Source organism: Nelusetta ayraudi, unplaced genomic scaffold (assembly GCF_046127955.1).
Source record: "Nelusetta ayraudi isolate G7.1 ecotype Tasmania unplaced genomic scaffold, CSIRO-AGI_Nayr_v1 ptg000050l, whole genome shotgun sequence".
Lineage (NCBI taxonomy): Eukaryota > Metazoa > Chordata > Actinopteri > Tetraodontiformes > Monacanthidae > Nelusetta > Nelusetta ayraudi.
This window is the reverse complement of record NW_027466100.1, coordinates 4200001-4215633: the sequence shown is the minus strand read 5'-3', so window position 1 is coordinate 4215633 and position 15633 is coordinate 4200001. Positions and strand designations below refer to the sequence as shown.

Below are 15633 nucleotides of genomic sequence, written 5' to 3'. Positions count from 1 at the left end.
CATCCATAAATTTTTGCATTATTTTGGTTAAAAACAATGAAACACGGGCAAAAAAATAACCTTCTTGGCAGAGGTAAAAATGACTTAAATTACATAAAAAAAAATAAAAAAAAATTGCAATAGAAGTGACAGTAGTGACATGAATGGAACGATTCTTGTGTTCAAAGTGATGGTTGCAGGGATTGAGCAGAAGCTGTTTGAGGGTGACCAGACTGGAAAATGTCCCAAATATTCATTGTTGGATCTGGATCAAGCAAACTTCAGGTATGCCAATTGCTTGTATACAATGGGGTCCACAAGTCTTTGTCTTCAAACACTTTTTTGTTTACATTTTATAGGGCTGAAAGAATTCAGGCTTGAGCCAGGCTAGATATGACATGAGATATTGAAAATGCCAGCATCACTCAAGTGTCCATCTAGGTCTTTTAATGTCTCACTGGCAAGCCCAAGAACACAAATGCCTTTTGACACATTGAGGAAGACTATGAGTCGAAATACATTTGTGATCCTGGGCCTGCCAACAGAAGACATAGATGGACACTTGAGTGATGCTGGCCTTTTCTATATCACTTACGCTGTTTTCTGGGCCTTGCACCTTCATTTTTTTTTTAAATCCAGAGAGTGCTCGTTTTTCTAGATATGACATGAAAAAAGGACTTGTTCGATCATTTCAGGCTCTGACAGTGTTGTTGCTTTCAGCCCTGCATGTTATAATGGCAATGCTTTTTATGTTCAATAACTTAACTTAACTTACCTTGCATTTAAATCTTATGTTATGTATAACCATGATGTCACAAGGTGTGGGCTCTGATCAGCCCATGTGGCCCATTGACTCTATTTAAATTGCTTCCTCATTTCACACTGTAACATAACCTGGTGAAGGTCCCAGGGACCGATACATTGTTGTCTGATTAAACTTTATATGCAAGTTACGACTGTGCAGGAGCTTCCTCTGTTTCAGTCTGTTGCCCTTCTGGTCCTCTCCTACCCACCTATCTGCCTTTGTATGTGTGCATAAGTTTTTATTGTTTAATGTTCAGTAGGCTAAATGTTGTAGCTTATGATCTTAACACAATATGTCCTAGTCCCAGGTCACATGATTATGTTTCTATACTGTTTCTTCCAGGGGTGCTGGTGAAATCTGGGCTGCAAGTCTGGCTCAAAGTGGACCACCACCCTGCTGCCTCAAACTTTGGTGCTACAAGTACTTGTATGACGGAGAGCTACAGCTTCATCACATTTCCAAAGAGGATGTCTCTGATTTTCATTATACTTCACTTATCTCCCAGGTAAGAGGTCTTAAAGGTTTTTCATGGCTGTAAAATGTAACAGAATTCCCAGCTGTCACAGAACTCTTGGAAATCAAGGAATTTTATTACAACATCAATACTGAGATATTTGGTCAAATATATTATGATATATGATTCTGATGACAGAGGCTGCCATGCAAGGCGCCAACCACACTATCAGGAGCAGTCAGAGATTCAGTGTCTTGCTCAATGGCACACTGTGGAGGTGCTGTAACCCCACCAACAACAAGTTATATTATTTTTTTTTCCCATGTGTGTGTCTTTTAAAGGTCGAGTCAGCCACAGAGCCTACAATGACTGAACTGATGGAGGACATTTTGAGCTGTGGCTATAATGGACCGGTTAATGTTGAAAAGAGAGAAGAAATTGTCTGGTATAATTGTTTTGTTCACGATGCTGATCCTTGTCATGAATTTATTTTTTCCTTCTTCATATCAGTGCTATTGTTCTTCATGCGATACTTCGACTGCTGCCCCTTCTTACCCAACTATGCGAAGGTCTGAAACTTTATGGTCTCGCTGAGCTAATCAGTCAGTACCCCAAAATCTGCCAACCACTCTTTGTCCCTGGGATGAAGGTGAGTTGATAAATGTAAGCTTTAGTAGGGGTGAAGTGATACCAACTGTTTAGTATATACTTTGAGTTAGTATTTGTGGGGTCACTAGACAACACTAATTCTCTCACCAGGCTGATGCTGACTTTGTCATTGAGGTGTGCCATCCGGAGTTTAGTGAGAAGGGCTCCAACAAAGAACAGGTGGAAGTTAGCATTTTTCACCACCTACAGGACTTCTTGCAGCAGCTGGAAGAATGTAATTGCTCATTTGGTTTTCTTCTTGTAAACTCTGTGTACTTAATTTCTCTCTTACACATGTCATGAAGTTTCCATGTAGATTATAGTACACTTATTCCAGATATTACAATTCTAAATTATACCTCTGTGCTGGCACCAGTAAACCATGTCTAATTTTTCATGATTGTCTGCTTTATCTGTCTCTCAAAAGATGAACATCCAGAGCTGGGTGACTATTCAAGTCACCTGTCCCCCAGCACATTTCTTCAGTGGCTCACAGGACAGGGCCACATTCCTCTCTTGCCACAAGAGAAGAGAGACTTCAGAGTCTTTGTACATTTCAATCACACATGTGACAACCAGTATGGTGAACATTCAGTGTGCTACCCAACTGTCAGCGCATGTGCTAATATAATCCGCCTTCCTGTCAAACATATGCAAACTTATACTGCATTCAAACAAGTCATGACAGAGGCCTTCCATCTCGGGCAGGCATTTCATCAGGTATAGGTTATATAGTGCCAGTTCTCTCATGGTTCAAGTCACAATGCATATATGTTCAGGTTCAATTTGTATACATTGGGTTAGATATTTTTGTGCAGTCTTTTTTGTAAGATACAGTTTGTATCGCACTATTACAATGTTTGCATCATAGAAGATGTCCTACAATATGTTCTTTCCCTCCTCCTGTGACAGCTTGATAATATTAATGTAAGTGTGTTCAATAAAACAGTGTGGAAGCAAAATACAAAAGTTTGTGGCAATCTGTTATTTATTTAGTTTAAATTAGTTTGCTGTGAATAGATGGTGGACTATAATGTGCCTGGATACATGGGGTCCTAGACTGGACTTGTGTAATCATGAATCAGCTTTTATTCCACAGATTGGCAAACACATGACAGTCAATGGTGAAGCAGGTACAAAGCATGTGCAAGTGTGGTCAAATAAATGTCTCTTCCAAAACTATTTGAATCTGAAAGGGGATCAATTGTAAGGTGTAGAGTTTCGATGTCCTCTGTTGTCAATGGACATTCCATTTCTGGCACGGTAACACCTGGGTCGGCAGAGTTGTCATGGGGGAGCCCAGAGCTCTCCCAATCAATGTCCTCCATTTGGATTCCCTGCAACCAACAGAAGATAGTATTATCATTACATAGAATGAGAAAATCATAGAGAGGCAGGACAACAATTGTTACTCAACTGCCACATTTTCTTCAGACATCTCTGGCTCTCTGATGGTGTGCCGCAGCATCCCAATCTCCCACAGCTGGTTTGGGGAAAGGAAGCCCTCTGTCCTGATAGGATGATCATTCCATCCAGCAGAAAACTTGGCCAAATCAGTCTTGAGTCTGGGGAGGAAGGTGTACTGAGCACAGAAGAGATAAAAATGATCAGAGATGTCGAGGGATCCATCTTCCTCCAGGCTGTGTAACACATCATAGTAGATGTGTGTAACTCCTGTCCAAACGTCCCTCCAAAGACGTTCGATTCTACAATTCATACATAGAAAAGTTTCCCATTGGTCAGTCATACCACGTGAAAGAATAGTCAAACTGCAATTTCACTGGAGTATATATAACATTGAAGGACACACTAACAATAGCAAGACATGTCATTTCTTTACTTGGATCGTGAAGTAATATGATTTTCATCATCATTTTTGCAAAAGGAATACTTCACCTCTGATTGTGCACGCTCTTTCCACTTATAAAGCTTCCATGTCCTGTGCCTCTCACAGTAAACATCATCTGGGCAATGCTGACATTTTCGACACCCTGGTCACCTCTTACCCTGAAACATCAGATTTTGAAATTAGTATCAATACAACTGAATCCACATAAAACTTCAATAAAAATACTATATCATTTTTTCACACAGGTTGATGAAAACTAAAAGCAGCATTGAATAAATCCTGATAATTTCATATATCAGAAACAACTGAAAAATCAGTGATATTGCTTAAAGGCTACTATGAGAACAATAACTCAAAAACAAATTTACTGCAGCATCACTCACTTGTAAGGCCATCCAAACCTCCTCATGCCATCCAGAAAAAACTGACGCGCAGTACTCGCTGTGTTGTTGGATCCAGCATTGAGGTACATGATCTACAGGGTGGAAACAAATAATGTATTAGGCTCAGAAAACCGCACAAAAGAAAATGAAAAAGAGGAAAACACAAACAGGACGAGCATTCTCAAACTCATTCAGCATTTGGGCATTAATAAGACTGTTAACAGCAGGTCGGCCCAATCTTACATTTCATTTTTAGAGCTAGTCTTTTCTTAAGTTAAGAAAGTGGGGAAGTGGGGAACACATTTTCCTTGGATTATACCAGCAATATTTTAATTAGTATGTACTTTGTTGCCGTAGGAAACTTACCTTCCTAGAGTAGCCATCAATGCCACCAAAAATCACTATGTTGTATCTGGTGGAAAAAAGGACATGGTTTAATTAAAACGGAAGAGGCAGAGGATAAAGTTCTGCAATAATCAAATGTAATAAACAAACCTGATGAGTTTATGATTGGTGTCAATGTGCTGCAGAAAATGTGGCCCTTGAACACAATATTTCCACCTAACAACACAGCCCATACTTGTCATTCTTCATAGGATGCCCTCTGTATCAACTCTATGCATAGAGGCCTTGAGTCTGGTCCATTGTACATGGTGGCCTTCTGCTTCAAGACACCCCTTGACAATCTGGTATCCAGCATGAGGTAGTCTAGATTTGATGGCTCTCACTTCATTATCCAGAGCATCATCAGTTATGGTGGAATACAGGCTCCTAACTGACATATTGTACTCCTGCATCCTCCTGTATATGGTTCTTCTAGAGACTCCAAGAATGTTTGCTACACATGTTGCCAGTAGGCCAAGCTGAAGAAGACTTTGGAGGTGCTCCTCTGTAACCCTAACCCTAACCCTAACCCTTATGTCATTAGGCAGAGCTACATTGTCCATTGCACTTATCAAGGCCCTCTCTTGGGTGACTATGTATTGCAGATAATCAGGATCAGGAGGGTTGTTGTTAAGGGCACATTGCAGTCTGTCCCTCAGTCTCGTTAAACAATCCTGGATGACAATGTTCTGCAAAAAAAATGTAAACACACACCATTTAGTAACGCAACCCTTGTCATCTGCTGGAGCTAATGTTTTCTGATACCACTGTGAATCATTGACGGCAGTAAAAGTTTTTCTCCTGCCTCAGTATCCAAGTCCGCCAACCCAAAACAACAAATAATAATAATAAAAAAAAGTAACAGGAGTTTTGCACATAGTTTTCATTGTTTTAACTTTCACGACTCATACAATTGATTCACGAGCGCCGTGTGTTCTCTCTTGTCCGACGTGTACCTACACCAGTCGTTCCGTTTGCAGGTTGTAATAATAATAATGTTAATAATAATAATAATAGATTGTTTTTTGCATTTACTTCAGTCCCTGGAGAGCGTTTTTGAAAATGTGCGGATTCAATCTTTGTCGTTTTAATGAAAATTACGCAAATTGTGCTATTTTTAGAGCAGGCCTGCGGGCGAATGATGGGGTCCTTGCGGCGACCTGGTGATTTGTGATTTGTATATGCTCGCTGACGAAACGAAATGCAGCGGTAACATCAACAGTTAAACAAAAACATTGTTCAAAATATGTGGTAAATTAGTTAAAAATAAACAAACAAACAAACAAATAAATAAATAAATAAATAAAAACATAACATTACCGTAGTTGTCCCAGGCGCCTCCATGGTCAAGCCAGTCCATCAACGTAAGTGTACAAAAGTAAGTGCTGATTGGCCGAAGAGGAGTCCTGTGTATCTGAGCTCGTTTGCATCCGCCAAGCACCCGGATGTCTGTCACAGTAACTTGAAACTGAATTTTGAGAACTGAACTTGAATTGCGAGAACTGAATGTGAAGATGTCTAGACAGTTGGATTTTCAGTGACAATCAATTTTTTATTGAATTTCAATTTCAAATTTTACTATTCAAATACAGTTTTTGAATGCAATGATTCAAATGTAACAATACAATTTCAAATTATGTGATTCAAATTCAAAATTTTAATTCAATTATTCGCATTTAGCTATTCAAATTCAAATCTAAATGATTCAAATTCAGTTTCTGCTATTCAAATTCAAATCTAAATGGTTCAAATTCAGTTTCTGGTGGCACATATTTCAGCCCATACCATGGCGCCTAAAGGGTTAATAAAAATGTAATTTAAAAATATATAAACAACAAAGCTCTAAAGTAATCTATATATTATATAGAAACTATATGGTATCTAAAAACCTAACCCAGAACATGAATGAACATGAGAACTAAACTGAAAATAGCAAACTAACATTTGTAAACTAAAAACTTGAAATATGAAGAAGAATCTTTCCTTTCTTTGCCTTTTTGTATACAGTGCTCCCTGGGGTCCCCTCTGGAACATGCTGTATATCTCTGTGGGTGAGAGACAAAAAATATTGCTGAAGTTATGTGAGAAGGTGAGCAAACACCCTCTGGCCTTCTCACTGTCTCCCCAGGAGTTTTCTTGTTGCTGTTTTTGTTGTTGTTGTTTGTTGAACTTAATCTATAAGTCATTATTTGGTGTTGTTTTACTTCTTTTTTTTTAAATTATAAAACAATGTCAACTCCCGCACAGCAAACATAAAAAAATGCTTATTCACTGGGCAAATTAAAATATTAATTAAAATAAATAAATAAATAAATAAATAAATAAATAAATGGAATTGTTTTCTGCAACCTCCACCAGATTCTTGTTCTACATGTCCTCAACTCAGTGTAGTGGCGCCTCCAGAAATTTTTCATAGGGGTGTCCAGATGGGGACACTTAAAATCTTGGGGTGGCACACCAAAACTAAAAGCCATAATTTCAGGATATCATTATACTGTAGTAAACCAGTCAGTAGAAAACTATCAGAAAGACTTAAGGAAATGCCTACTGATATACTTTGGTTTAATGTGTTATATTTAATGTTACTAATGATCTAATGTGCACAGACTCTATCTATGATAAACCAGGGGCAAAATCAGTTATTCTGACATCAAAATAATAATAATAATAATAATAATAATAATAATAATAATAATAATAATAATAATATTTAGTCCCTCTCAATAGTAATTGTCAATTATAGCTGTAATAATAGCCTGTAGATATTTCTATTCAGACAAATGAAACTCAACTATCAATAAACAAGCTTTAATGATTATGTCATGAGGTAGTTGAGGACATGTAGAACAAGAATCTGGTAGAATAAGTAGAAAAAAACAAACAGAGGGAGCCGAGCCGATCGGGGCGCTCCGATTAGAGACGATTTCAACCCGGGTTCCTGGTTCCCGGGTTGTTTGACGCGTTTTGACGCGTCTTCTCTGTCTTCTCTCTTAACTCCATTTGAGGTCATTTATCTGTGTAGATACAAGCGGCGGTCACGCGCACACGCTGAGCCGTTGTTGTCTGAGCGCGCAAAAGTGGCCGGGGGGGGGGGGGGGGGGGGGGGGGGAGGGGTTAGCTGTGAGTGAGGGAAGATCAAAAGCGGCTTGCCTGGCTGGCTGCGCATTTGGGGTGAAATGCATTGTAGTACTAGGGCGTTTACCCACTAGCCCTGTGCGGCTAGTGCCAGCCCTTCACGGTACAGGACAGGTTCGGTTGAAAGGTATTTCCATAAGCCTGACTAGTACCTGAGCGTGGGCGGAGTCACGGTTGCAAGGCGAACCGAAGGTTTTTTTGTGCTTCCCGTGTCCCGGAAACCATAGGATTCACTTTTTGTATTAACCGTGGTTTTGTTTTGTTTTGTGCGAGACATTTTCATAGGGCTTAGAATTATTTTGTTTCATACTGTTGACTTGTATCAAAACACTGTCCTAGAAGAGAAAATGTAGACGCTGAAACGATCACCTTGAGTCTCACAGTCGTTTATTATTAGACAAGAATATCCGCACAACTTAAGTCCAAACAAAGCATCATGGGTTTGGGTGTCAGATGACACCAAAATTGAACTTTTTGGCCTAAATGCAAAACGCTATGCGTGGCGGGAAACTAACACTGCCCATCACTCTGAACACACCATCCCCACTGGTTAACATGGTGGTGGCAGCATCATGCTCTGGGGGTGCTTCTCCTCAGCAGGGACAGGGAAGATGGTCAGAGTTGATGGGAAGATGGATGGAGCCAAATACAGGGCAATCTTGGAAGAAAAACTGATGGAGTCTGCAAAATACTTGAGACGGACGTGGAGATTCACCTTCCAGCAGGACAACGACCCCAAACATAAAGCCAGGGCTACAATGGAATGGTTTAAAACAAAACATATTCATGTGTTAGAATGGCCCAGTCAAAGTCCAGACCTAAATTAAATCGAGAATCTGTCGCAAGATCTCAAAACTGCCGTTCACAAACGCTCTCCATCTAATCTGACTGAGCTTGAGCTGTTTTGCAAAAAAGAATGGGCAAAAATTTCAGTCTCTAGATGTATAAAGCTGGTAGAGACGTACCCCGAAAGACTTGCAGCTGTAATTGCAGCAAAAGGTGGTTCCACAAAGTGTTGACTCAAGGGGGCAGAATACTTTTGCACACCACACTTTTCAGTTTTTTATTTGTAAAAAAAAAAAATTTTAAATCATGTATAATTTTCGTTCCACTTCACAATTGTATGCCAGTTTGTGTTGGTCTTTCACATAAAATTCGAATAAAATATAATTATGTTTGTGGTCGTAACGTAGCAAAATGTGGAAAAGTTCAAGGGGTATGAATACTTTTGCAACGCACTGTATATAACGATATAGGAGGGGCTGGGCCACTTACTAGAAATTAGGTATATAGCCTTAACTTTAGTGTACTAAAGTTAGAAAAATCAATTAAAAGTGGTCAAATATGTTATACTGTTGAATATAATTAAAGACAAAACTGCCTCCATCACGGCTTTCCATAAATGGATCTTTATTGATTTATTCAGAAAAAGCTTTGGAACAGCAGCCTCAGATTTCTTCTTAGACAGAAGATTTACAGTACAGAGAAAAAACAATAAAGGGGAAAATGGGACGGGTAAATTTCAAGCTTGTTATTTAAGTTATTAGGCTTAGCAACACAGCTATTAACGTTCGTTTGAAACGGTTGTCAACATTAACAGACTGAACTGGACTTAATAACAGGAGTGCATATAATTTTAGACAATTATTCTGGTGAGTGTCAGCTGCGCTGGGTGTGTAAACCGGGCCATCCAGCTGCGGTGCTGATCCGACGCCACTCGTGCCAAAAATCCGGACAAATGTTACTCGATCAAGGAGGAAATCTGCATCAGATGAGATCAACTGACTTTGCGTGTGCAAGTGTGAACGCTGTGCACAGCGGTGTGCATTCTGTGTTAACAAGAAAAACGCATCTAAGAAAGTGGTGCGCAAAGGCAGGGTAGTGACAGAATTGATGCGCATTATTAATATTTGTCACGTGTGTACCTGCACATGCATGTTTATTAACACACAGGAACTGTGGAATATATTTTTTACTCACTTAAAGTGGGAACGGCATTGCACTCAGTGGGAGCAGCTCCCCCTGGTGTTAAAACGAAGAAGTGCAATAAATTCAGGCAAAAGTTTAAGTGCGGGCCATATTCTATTCTATTTATAAAATGTCTTGCGGGCCAATTAAAAATGGACTACGGGCCGCAGTTGGCCCGCGGGTTGTAGTTTGGACACCCCTGCACCAGACCAAACAAATGGTTTCAATGGACTGGTTAATTCTTCTCTCGTGGCCAGCAGCTCCACTGCCTCAGTGCTGGAGATGCCCACTCAGGGGCGCCGGCAGGAATTTTGGGCCCCCTGGAAAAAAAAAATCAAATGGGCCTCCTTTGCATAGCGCTTGTCAAAAGCTTCACATCACTCATAAAATACAGTATAGTTCAATAATAGTGCTTGAGTCCATCTTTGACAGTGTCAATGTATTTTTATTGTGAATTCTCCACAAAGCAAACTCTTAACATTTATTGAATGACTCATGAAAAAACACTTTGTCTCTAAAACAAAGTTGAGCTTTGACCTTCATAGACTTGCACTGCATTAGGGTTTAGCGATAAGGCTGGAATTAGAGTGAGGGTTTTGGGGTTCCTCATGGGCTAGAAGCCCCACATTTGGCCCGGGTGTGTCTTTGGGGATCCTGATGAACCTGAAAGTGGCCCCATGTCTCTCGGACAAAGTGGACCTTTGACCCTCATAGACTTGGGTTAGCGATAAGCGATACAAACCCGGTGAGTTTAAGACTTAGTGACTCTACGTGCATGAATGTATGGGGTACCGCGTCTTTACCTTGTGCCAACCTTCCCTCCACAAACCTGGCTGTCCAGTGCAGAAGTCAAAGTGAGAGTGAGAACAAGGAAGGAGGGGGGCCTTTAAACTGTGACGCCGCTGCTGATTGGCTAGTTGGTCGGTTGAATGAGCCAATTCTAGAGCTCCCCTCGGAGTCCACAGGTGGCAGCTAATCTTCTTGATCACAAGCGCCACCTGCCTTTCTGCATTCCCCAGCTCGCCCCGTAGCCTCTAGGTGGCGTCAATCTTGTATTTCCTTGAGGACATAGGGAGAAAAGAAGAGGAAAGCAAAGAAAGGAGCCTCTGGACATGTAACATGTAACACTTATCGCAAACCCCAATGCAATGCAAGTCTATGGGGGTGAAATTTCAACTTTGTCCTAGAGACATGTGGCCACTTGCTGCTTCATCCCCAAATTTGGGCCAAATTTGGGGCTTCTAGTACTTGAGGAACCCCGAAAGCCTAACCTTAATTTCAGCTAACCCTAACCCTAACCCTAGCTTCAGCCTTATCCTTAACCCTAATTCAATGCAAGTCTATGGGGTGAAATTTCAACTTTGTCCTAGAGACATGGGGCCACTTACTTTCTCATCAGGAGCCCCCAAAAGCGCACACGCCAAATTTGGGACTTCTAGTACTTGAGGAACCCCGAAACCCTAACCCTAATTTCAGCTAACCCTAACCCTAACCCTAGTTTCAGGCTTATCATTTACTCCAAATGAAATGCAAGTCTATGGGGTGAAATTTCAACTTTGTCCTACAGACATGGGGCCATTTGCTTTTTCATCAGGAGCCCCAAAAAGCGCACCCGCCAAATTTTGGACTTGTAGTAAGGAACCCCAAAACCCTAACCCTAATTTCAGCTAACCCTAACTCTAACCGTAGTTTCAGGCTTATCATTAACCCTAAGTCAATGCAAGTCTATGGGGTGTCAACTAAGTGACACGGAGCTCTGCCCATTGCCATCACGGAGCATGGGAGAAACAATTGTTCCTCATCAACAAACTGTGTAAGTTAAGTAATGCTGTTAGATGTAGATAATGTTACATGTAGATAATGTTTAGCTACAACAGAGCTTTTCTATTGTATATTCTTGCCTAGGACTTTAGTTATTAAAGCTAGCTTGTTATACACCCACTCCTCCTTCATTTCCTGCACAGAACATGTGTTCTCTGTTTTTTGCATTATAGTTTATATTCCTATTTCCTCCTCTTTCTGTTAAATAGAAGAAGCATGGTGAGGGAGGAGAAAGTGGACCTGAGACCAACAGCAGGGATGGTCAGGGAGGGTCTTCACAGCAGGTGAGGAGAGGAGAAAATAAAATATGTCCTTATAATGTCTCTGTTAACGCTGCTGAGAGAAAATGTTCATAACATAGATAGGAATTTTTGGTTACATTTTTATACTGCTGTATTCCTAATTTGATTTCAAAATGTTACTTTCCACCTAAAAAAAAACAAAAAACTTTATTGCCACAATAGAAAGAGCAGGGTGAGAGAAGAGACAGTGTACCAGAGGCCAACAAGGATGATTATACAGGGTCACAGGTGAGAAAAAAATAAATAAAACTTGCTGAGAAAAAAAAAACATAAAACAGACTTTGTGATTCATTTCCACAGCTTTGTCACCACTACTATTCTTAAACCCATTTATAACTTTTGATTTGCACATTTATTATCTATATTATTGTAGGCGAAATTTTAACTGGCTAAAGAAATGTATATATGATAAGAAAGACTCTAAGATTAACATTTCCACTGCTATTTCAGAACTAGTTTTATCTACTAAATGTTTTTGTCTGTGTTGCAATAGGCTGTGCAAGGAGAAGCTCATGTGTCAGGGGAGAGACCAGGCTGCTGCACTGACAGGCAGGGAAAAACTTACTGATTTTTTTTTTTTTTTTAATGGTACCTGGAGGAGAAAATCCTGCACACTTCCAAACATGCAGAAAGATAAAGATAATTTATTGCGACGTTTCGGTGCGAGACGTTTATCAAGCAAATGTTTGTGTCAGAAGAGAAAGTCATTCTACATTGGAGTGGCTATGTGACTCCAACCAATCGCTTTGCTGCAAGATCTAGCACCAAATATCAATATGCAATCAATCAGTACCTTTAACTCTTTTAATTTTGCTGATGATGATGATAAACAGTGTTTTACAGAGGTTTTGGTCTTAATTGTTTTCATTTGGCGCTTAAATATCTGGCTACTCACTCTGTATTGTAAATGCCCTCAAGGTCATTCTAGGTCAACTAAGCAAGAGTTCAGAAGCTTTAGATTTTGACTTTCATAGTATATCATTTTTTAAAGAGCTTAAGTTAGTTTCCTGGTGCTGCGCTGTTTGTGTTGGTGTGTCCTTTAGCTGCTATGGAGAGGTGCAATTGAATGCGAGAGGATGATAAATCACTCCATAGACCTCTGAACAATTTGTCCCCCTCACTTTGAAAATGATGGCTACGCCCCTGCACCTGTTACAGGAAGGACGAGAGGCAGAGGCATCAATATAGGAAAGCTGGCGCTTTCTGGTTATGAAAGGTCTATCACCAGTCGGTTATGAGCAAGAACAATCATTTGTTCGGCAATAAGAATGAGCCTTCAGTTTGAATGTCCCCTTTGTTTTTTTAAGCTCAAATACTAGTGATGCACGATATTATCGATGGCATATAAGGAAGGCCCCGATAATGGCAAAAAAAAAAAAGAAAAAAGGCCGTATCGGTATAGAACCGATGTCAAAATAAACCCGATGATTTTCACCGATAAAATAATAACGTGTTCGGCTCCTTCAATGCCTTGGTATCATAGGCAGAGGCCCGCAGCACTGTCGTCTTCTCCCTGAAGTGTTATTACATTAACCATGCAATAATGAGGAGGCGTTGAGGTAAGGTTAAACTTTGCTTTATCCAGGTACTAGCAGGGGACCATCACAACCATCAGTGTATTATTACTCTGGTACTAGATACTCGTGCAGATCACTCCGCCTCGGATAATATAGTCCCATCAGATATTACAACATCCCCCCTGTTTAGCTTACAAACATCCTATATAAAAGGAACATTTTCACATCAGAATAGTAATCATAGAGACAGCCTAGATTAAATTCTTAACTTGAGATTGGGCGACCTGTTCTTCTGTAGGCTGAACAATTAAACACACATGTAATTCAATTATAGCTGCCTGTTTGTTACTATAAACAAAAGGAAACTTATGTAGGCAAACTTTCTGTAGGCAAACTTTTTTCCTAGTAATTTAAGACACATCTGAGGAATGCATTTCACATATAGAAAACATGTTTCAAACATATTACAAACATTCATCTCAAAAGGTGAGCAAAGGTCGCGCTCTACCTGAACTTGCTTATATTTCCTACTGGACATAGTCTCTGAAGTACGCAGGTTTAACCACAGCCCTTCCGAATCGAGTACGGACTGGCTGAGGGTTGTTGTGGCCAGATGGATTGGCTACAGATTCACAGGATGGTGGAGTCTCTGTCTGTTCACTGTAACCCTCTTGGTGCTCATCCAACGCTTGTGGCACTGTCAGGTGTTGACTGCTCACAGTCCATTGTTGTGCCTCTGCGTTGTATGGTCCACGCAGGTGACTCCTGCAGCGCCTCATCCTATGTCCATTGGGTGTTTGGATGATGTAGCTCCTTGGCTCCTTACACTTTTGCTGGATGACTGCTGGGTGCCATGTCCTTCCCTCCTTGCTCCACACTGTCACATGCTGTCCAGGATGGAGTGCAAGTAATTCTCTGCGGCAGCTGCGATCGTGGTGTGTTTTCATCACAGCTGCTCTGTGGGCCAGGTGCTGACGGTGTTGCTCTTTACCTGGCTCTGCTCGGCTTGGCAGTAGGGTGGTTACAGGTCTGCCAAAAAGTAGTTCCGCAGTTAAGGCAGCTTGCTATCAATAGGTGTTGCTCTAACTTGCAGCAAAGCTATGTGGACATCGCTTTTGTTTTGTTGCGCTTTCTTGACAGTGCCTTTAATGTGTCGGACATGTCTTTCGATGAATCCATTACTTTTGGGGTAGTGGGGAGAGCTGGTGACGTGTTATTCCCCACCTTTTCATGAATGCTTGGAACGCCTGTCCGACGTACTGTGGTCCGTTGTCTGTCAGGATTTCATCCAGTCTTCCAAACAAGGACATGTAAGACTGCATTTTTTGTGTGACTGTATGGCTGGATATTGGAGTGCTCATTTCATCCACAAGCGGATACTTAGAGAACCTATCTACGGTCAGTAGATAGTGGCGGCCGTTGATTTCAGACAAATCTGAGGCTATTGATTGCCATGGTCTGGATGGTATCCCGTGTGGCTTAAGAGGCTGTTTTGGATTTGTGTCCTGGTGTTCTGCACACACGCTGGTATTTTGGAGGCCGACATGAAAGTACGTATCGTTCCTCAGCTGCTCCTGTTGTCAGCTAGCAGTGCTCACACCTGTTCCTCTTCGGGTTGCGTGTCATGAACGTGTGCGGTGTTCAGTGATGGCTGGGTTAAAAAAAAAGGCTCCAGGTTGACGTGAATCATTTATCTTCTTGTGGTAAAACTTCACCTGCATTCAGTAGAGACTCAATGGGAACTGCCCATTTGTCCGACCTCCCATTAGTCCGGCGAATTGCCCTTTGGTCCAAGCTCCCATCAGGGTTAGGGTTACACTTTTGGTTAGGGTTAGGAGAGGTTGGACCAATGGGCAATTTGTCGGACTAATGGGAGATTGGACCAATGCCATGCTCCCCATTCAACAGGGGAGGGGAAAACCAAAAGATTATCTGTATGGGATTCCTACCAATATTAGTCTGCCAGGCAGACCTTTATAAAATGCACCTGCCAAGGACCCAGCCGCTGCAGACGCAGTGAGGGAGATCCAGAAGAGGACTACACCAAGCACACCAGTGTGTGAGGTAAGTAAGTAAGTTAGTTTGTGTGTGTATAAGTGTTTGGGAGTGTGTTATGTGTGTCTTGGGATCAGCAAAAAGACACCATAGTAAAGTAATCATCGTCCTCTTGTTTCTAGGTTGCTGCTGAGGTGAAAAGACAGAGAAAGAGGTGCCAGGTCTGCAGGCCATCTGACGAGGGCAAGACAAGCATGACCTGTGCCAAATACAAACAATTCATTTGCACAGAGCACAGTGTGATAACATGTCACTCATGTGCTGTGTAGATGGACAGACAGACAGACAGACACACAAACACACACACACACACACACACACACACACACACAC

The 15633-nt window shown here is 41.1% G+C and overlaps 1 long non-coding RNA gene across 2 annotated transcripts in view; it reads left to right on the top strand.

Annotated features, from left to right (window-relative positions):
• LOC142895956 (uncharacterized) overlaps positions 1-15630 on the top strand; it is a 57154-nt gene extending 41524 nt beyond the window's left edge. The window contains exons 2-3 of one of the 2 annotated variants that reach the window (XR_012928282.1): positions 15015-15309; positions 15423-15630. This is a non-coding gene — a long non-coding RNA (uncharacterized LOC142895956). Of the gene's footprint in view, positions 1-15014 lie in introns of both variants that reach the window. The other variant, XR_012928281.1, reaches the window with a different exon arrangement.
• The last annotated feature ends 3 nt before the right edge of the window (positions 15631-15633 follow it).